Raw genomic sequence first — 7,887 nt, 5'->3', positions numbered from 1 at the left:
GAGAAAGATTCTTAATACATTATCAATAACTATTATAATGTGACAAAACAGGAATGATTTAAAGAACTTGAAATTTTGTCAAAAATTACGTAATAATCTATAGGCTCAGTTTAAAAGAATCGTCCAAACAAACATTGACTTTTTAAAATATATAAAATTATACTTCTCTGGCTATAAACGAAAAACGGCAGCATAAATGATAAGATTAACATTTTAGCGCATATTTCAAAATTAAAAATACATACCGATACTTAGCATTATAGTTGTTATGCTTCTGATGTTTTATTGCCATTGTCAACTTATTTGAGCCAGTTAACTGAATTAAGTTTAGGAATCGTGGAGACGAGCTCTTGCGGCAAGCACATTTATAGTAACCAATGTAAGATGATGTTGCACACTGTCTTGATTTATTTTTTACTAATTTTAATCTAGCAAGCTGTAAAATTGAATTTCCTCTTTGTGAACAGTTGATATATGCTAAAAAATTTAAACAGTACATTTTTATTTTAACCGATAAATTTTGACGTTATCTACTATAATCAGAATTTACATTCTGATGCGCATTTTATAATTGTAATTAAGTACACACAATAAATGTTGTAATTTTTTGCCTAATGTTGTTCTAAGACGTTTAGTTAACTTTTTTTATAATCGTACCGACTAAAGTCCTTAAAGCCACGTTTCTGTTGTTTCAATTCAATTGGCTTCAGTGTGAGATGACCATCATTATATACCTCCATTTATAGTACCCCACTGTAAACGAATTTGTCAAGTGAATATTCAGTTTTAATGGGGTTGGGACGAGTTGTGTAATTTTTTCTGACTGAAAAAAGTTGCACAGACAGCGTGGCAGGCTATAAGGTGTATTAATCAATTGATTTAATAAATCAATAAATAATTCCACATAATTACTAAATAATTGTGATACAAAATGTTGTGGTTGTATATTTCAACTATGTTTATATCGCCTAGACCAAATAAATAAATTGTCAAACATTATTATGCATTTTCATACGTTGAAAAGATGGTTACTTGAGCAGACATCAGACTGAAATTGGGTAGATGGACACATATAGACTACTTCAATTTTGGAATATATATATATATATATATATATATATATATATATATATATATATATATATATATATATATATATATATATATATATATATATATATATGTTGTGAAGGTGAAGTCTTTATGTCAGACTATTATAATTCCGTTCACGGCGGCCTTTTTAACAGTTATGATTGTTGCATGTTATATTGAGTTTGTCTGTTTCTTACCCATTCGTTTACTGCAACAAACTGATAGCAACGAAGGGTCTATTTGCCATCGAAATGAAACGTCTCATCCTTATGTAAGATTACCATGTTTTATTATTTGTTAGAATACGTATAGTTTGTGTAATCAAAACGTGCGCAGAAGGTATTTTTTGACCTGTTATGCATGTTCAGACTTTCCCAAAATTATGAATGTCATCTTTTTAAGACAACCAATTACAGTGGTACCATGGTAGACTTGTAATTACATAACAGGGTGTGGTTTGGAGGCTGTGTTCTTAGTTTGCGTCTATTTGTAAGGTTTTTAAGGGCACATTCAAGAAACAAATGTTTGACAGAAAAATGATAGACAGCATTTGGGAGTTTTAGCAACTTGGTCTAAGTTTAAAGGAATGCATATTTTAGCATATATTATCACCTATGATGTATGTAGTGCCTACATATCAAGTGAACAACTGTACATACATTGGGGGTTTTAATTGGAAACTGGTTTAAAAATAGAACCAAACAACAGGGAAAATATTAATCGCTAGGGGTCAGTATTGTCAAAGGTAGGCCTGTGTATTCGTTTCATAGTCGTAGTGCCTGATGTATGTTGTATAATTTCACAATTTTGAGGTTTTCTTATGAAATATTTGAATATCGTGACCGATCATTTATAACATGTATCAAAGATAAAATATTTTCTACTGAGTTATTTTTCTTTTGGGGAAGATCATCAATTAAAGTTTATTTCAAGTAATTACTTAAAAATTTGATCCATTATTCTTTTTCATTTCTGCCTCTAAAAATTATTTACTCAACATATGTAGGCCAGGCACAAAAACTCACAGCTGAAATCTGCCCAGCATTCTTGGAAAGAAAATTGTTTAAAACATTTTTTTTGCGGTCCATGTTTAAGCAGATGGTTAGACTTTATTTAGCTGTAAACTCTTTCACAATCTGTAAACTAAGAAACAAACAAGGATGGTCCTGTTGGTTTGGGCAGCCAGTTAACAGGCTTGTAATATGTCCAACAATAGAAACACAAGCACTTAATTTAACCTTAAATAACCTCATCCAAATTGAGAGACTGGACTCTCATTGAAAACAAGCACTTAATAATACAAATAACAAAACCAAAGGGGCATAGGTCAAGGGCTGGCTCAATCTTTATTAGCCTTTGCTGTGCCCTCTGTCCCTTGAATCCTGATGTCCTGAATTACACTTATACACTTCCATGAGAAGTATCCTGTTATCTTTTAGTAATTAAAACTAACTTGATTTTTTTTTATTTCATTAACTTTAGTTACTTAGTGCTACCACAACAATTATTAAAAATAAAAGGAAACGTATTATTATTATTATTATTATTGACACTGTTAATAATAATAATAATAATAATAATAATAATAATAATAATAATTGTTTTTGTAATTAAAAACAACGGTCCCATTGTCGATGAAATGGCCGCTGCTCTTTTTAGCTACATTTTTCCTAACTCTAAATATTTCGTCTACTGAGGAGTGCGCGTGCGTGCTTGGGTGGGGGCACGCACGTGTTGGAAGCATACATTTGGAATTATCATCATTTAGTCGAAATTATAATAGCATGATCACATAATACCTGTCTAAACAAAATGCATATCTCATTAAAATGTGAATACTTACGTTGATAACTGTAAAATGCTATAGAAAGACGTGCGCTTGTGTGTGTGTGTGTGTGCGCGCGTGCGTGCGTGCGTGTGTGTTATAAGCCATAAGCCAAAAAATTTTATTTTTGAAATATTCAAGCTTGAAATGGTGCTACGTAAATGAAAAATTAAATTCTACTGTCTGAATTCAAGCCATCAGTCCTAATGTTCAATGAAATTACATGTTACGTGGAAGTAGGCTATTTAACCAAATTTTAGTCACGAGCTAAATAATGAAATGCATTGTGATCAGTCAATCGTTTTATATGCTTAATCAACTATAACATGAACAAAGTACAATAATAATAATAAATAAATGAAAAGATTCAAAAGCGTGACATTGGCAAAGGTTGATGACATCAAAACTGAATATGAAACTTATAGATTGGGGTCATCGATGCAAAATCATTCATCTGAGTTTACTAATGTGAGACACGCCAAGGTTTTCATTTTATGGGGGAGGTTAAAGCGCGTTTTGTAGGTGACGTATCGTCCTACGTGGGCAGTTATGTCCAAACGCCACATCTCATAGGCCTTTTCCCCGTAAACGAAACCTCCTTGTAATTCTCATACTAGATCATCCTCAAAGACCACTGGGTTTTTCTAGAGAAGGACCTCTACCATTAACCCCAGATAGGCTACTTAGCTGTTAAGGGTGGGAGTGTGGAGAGAGCAGAAATACATAAACGAGGGGTGAAATATCAGTGGGACAAACCTGTTTGATTTACAGTATTGGAAATGTTCATTCTAACGAACGTCGTTTGTCCTGGTAAGTTACTGGTTTATGATAATTATTTGAATTTTCAAATACTTGATTGGGGTGCTGTTATTAGTGACAAACACGGCAATTTCGTCTCCAAAAATGTAAGGACAGTAATTTTTATAACTGTTAAAAATGTTCGTGCGAACTCTTTTTATGAGTCTGGTAATTTGTAAACTAAAGAAATCAACTGAGTGGCAGTATCCTAATGCCATATTGCCATATAAAACTGCACATTTAGCAATTGCAAAGAATAGTCCATTTTAACCTTTTAATTTTTAATTTTTCCTTGGAAAGGATTGTTTCACAATAACTCGAAGTGTAACCTTGCAGCCTCAAGTTTATTGCAAAAGGGCGCAACAATGCGCCTTGTTGCTTCAAGTGAACGAACGGTGCTTCACTGTGACCCGAACCAAGAATTTGAATGTACTTAAATTTCAGGACACGTTCGTTGACTGTGTGACAGTATTGAGGAATAAAGACAAACAGTGAAAGACACGTTTTTTTCCTTTAGAGCTTGGTGAGAAATGTTGAGGCTGAAAGTTGGCTTGGCGTCTTTATTTCAGCGTCAATGGAGCAGATGTAATTCAATAGGAAACGTGGGGAACCATTCTCAAGAACACCCCAAAGTCTGGAAGCCGGGAATTCATTATTGCTGTTATAGGGATCAAATAAACGGTAGAAAATGTAAAAGGAAACTAACAAATCGCATGCGGCATGCACATATTTTAATTCTTGATAGCAACATAAATCAGCTGAGTTTGTTAAATGGTCTGTAAGATACAGTGCATTCAGTAAAGAAATCAAATGTGATTAGAGGTTTTGAAGTATTTCTCTAGAGCGCACACACACGCGGTTCAGCCTTATACTAACTGTTATATGAAAGTATTAATGAACCTCAACCGGTTGGTTTATTCGTCCAGGAATCGAAAGATGTTACTGACGAGAGACCAGCTTTTCAGAAGAAAACATATGCCGAATCTTGATTTTCTACAGAGTTCACTTGATATGCTATTGTAAAACCTTTCGACGAATAGATCTGCGTGCTACCAATTTTCAATCGTTCGTCACCCCAGCGACCTTCAGTCCAACTATTTTTAAATTAAAATATTAAAGAGTGTCTTTTTTGCGGCTGTATCTTCCTTCACTCTGCGTTCCATCAGCTATTTCAAATGTCCCTTGTAATATTTGGTTTGTCGTTATCAGTTAAACTCAGCGGCATAAAATTAATTTCTGAAATTCATGTACGTGCGTGAAAATCTTTTAAGTTCTGCAAAATACACACACCGTTTAAGTAGATGGTTTCCACGCCATGTGTGCGCGCGTGTGTGTGTGTCTAAGAGAGAGAGAAGAGGGGAGAGGAGAGAGAGAGAGAGAGAGAGCTTCACCCAGGCCTACACATTTTGAGCTAGAATATGATTTAAGACAATGGTTCTTTCTTGGTGAACTGCATACCTTTCTTTTATATAGTCCAGAACTGGCATAATTATCTGGTAAAATGAGGTCTTGATCATTAAATCATGTATATTTACAAAAGAACATGGAAGAAGGAGCTTTGTCTGTATCGTTTATTTTCCGGTATTAAGCCTTCTAAAATTATTAGTGTGCTTTGGTGTTCCAAAAGACTACACGAATGTTATCTGACCAACAACATTTTAAATTAGGCCTAGTATAGCTTGATTTTAATGCCATTGGTAGGCTGGGCTATATATGTTGTGCAATGACCTATTAATGACGATGTCCGCGTGTTAATTAATATGCTTGTAAATGAATGAGGTACGGAGACTCATTCTTGTTGGTTTGCCATCTTCCACGCACGCGCGCACACGGACACGCCACACACCAAGCATACACACGAAAGCGCGCGCACACAAACATATACACACGCGCAACTATTTTCTCCCCCCACGTGCCTGTGATTGGTCACTCAGGAGCCTGCTGCTAAAATGACGTCACTGCAGGCGAGAGCTGTCAGAGGAAGCTCCTGGAGAGAAACTAGAGGCTTGGAGGATAGCGAAAGTGACGGATGGACCGAGAGAAAGACAACGAAAACGTGATCAGGGAAGATATGTTGAAAGTAGCGCTAAGGTGACAGAACAAGAGATGGCTTATGAGAAAACAGAATTTCTGATTACAGAAGTACAGGAGCAGCTCTTAAAAGCAAGATTTCCCCATCTTGGAAATAAAATGCTTGTAAAACATGGACCACTGGACACAGACGTTACAGGAATGACAACTGACATCACCTTAAAAAATCATTGCCTTGCCTTGCCCGTTTGTTGTCGCCGAAAACGTTCCTGAAATTGGTTTGGTGCTCATTTCAGATTTCCCCAGATTGATTTGGAGCATTTGAACACATTTCCAACGATGTCAGTGTTTACCACACTGGAATCTTTTATAATTATCCGAGCACGGATGACTGCTTCGTGTCTTTTGGATGACAATAAGGAATTTTCCTCAAAATGAAAAGTAAGGACCTTTTATTTGCTGATTGATATAATTTTGACGTGTTTGTGTGCAGTAGGCTACACACGCACCTATCTATTGCCTACAGAATGTCGCTTGCCAAATTATGGTATAGCCTACATTTAGAGTTTGTTTAGAAATAGGTCAATGGAATTTAGTTGTCTTGCAAAGTTTATGACATATATGACGCTATACGTATTTTGTAAATAAGCTAGTACAAAAATAAACCATTGCCGTTATGCGAAACCTTTCATGTCTGCAAATCACTGGCCCTGTTCGTGGTGCTCTCGACCATAGCTCTTAGTTGACCCCGAAGCAGTAGCGAAGGCCACGCTCAATAGCTCGCGGTCTTTCCATTCTATATTCCGTCTGCTTTGTCGGAGTCTCAATTCCACGGTCAAGTCCAAGAACTGAAGAGAAAAGGAATGTTAATCACTTCCCCAAACACTTCTAATAGGAGAAGTGAAGCGTGTACAGTCCCAAAGAACCTCGTGGGAGATGCTTTTGTCGTTTTTGTACAGAATCCACTATTGACGTAAATAAATATATGCCTCATATGAAAGAAATAAGTATTTAAGAATTAGACCAGAAGAGATCTTCTCGTCCACGTCTTTGGTATAAAACTTAACGTTTATGATGTTTCAAAGTTCAGTTGAATGTTAGGATGCCTCAATCCAGTTACTTCTCAGTAATCTATTCATAAAATCTGTATTAAATTAGACTGTTTTAAATAGCTTTGCAATAGTTTACATAATTTTCAGTCAGTCACAGAGCTTTCATTATAAATATTTGTTTGCCAGACAGTTCGAATGAAGGCATTTTATCTAACAATAAAGCACGTTCCTTATTGAGTAAGAACTGCATGAATTTGTGTATCTGCTCTTTGACAATTAGACGTACGAGTTGTTTTATACAAATGAAACATACATGCAATTGAATAGCACAGATGAGACGCCATCGACATCTATTGCCATCCAACAATGAGATGACACATAGCCTATATGAGATATGGACACTAAATTTCATCACGACGTACTCATACGCACTTGAATTCTTGGCTAAAACAGAAAATTTAGGCAGGAATGAGATGAAAATACTGGACTAACTAATGTTGACCAACTCTGTCATTCACTGTGGTAATGCTTCAAGATTTTCAGGAGAAATACAGACCTGCTCGTAATATGGGATACGGTCGGTTTCTCGGTCATCCTCTGATTACTTTCAGCAAACTTTTGAAAATTAAACATTTTAATTGCATAACCTATCAGTGAATACAACTGCATATCAGGATGCGATGCTAAAACTAACACCTCTTACACAACCAATGAAGGTCTGTGACCTTGTAATGCATAGGCTAATTCAGGTTGGCTAAATGTAACTTATCTTAATTAAACAGCATGACGTCATACGTAATGTGAAAGGGAAACGTGGGTTCATCAGGGGGTTAGGCAAAACTAAACAAATGTATGAAGTTATTCTAGATTGGCATTTCGAAGTGGCTTATTAAAATCTTCCAAACAAGAATTTTCTGTATTTTTGGTAATTAATTTCCCTTTTGATGTGATTAATATATTCTATCGGCAGTGAAGCTCTGTGGGACTTAAACGGACTATGCATAAATAAAAGTTGAAGAATATTACATTTTTACTATTTAATATTCATTTTCAGTCATAAAGATGTAGTATTACACTTCTACCTTGATT

This window comes from Anguilla rostrata, chromosome 5, assembly GCF_018555375.3.
Source record: "Anguilla rostrata isolate EN2019 chromosome 5, ASM1855537v3, whole genome shotgun sequence".
Classification (NCBI taxonomy): Eukaryota; Metazoa; Chordata; class Actinopteri; order Anguilliformes; family Anguillidae; genus Anguilla; species Anguilla rostrata.
Note: the sequence above shows the minus strand (reverse complement) of the source record.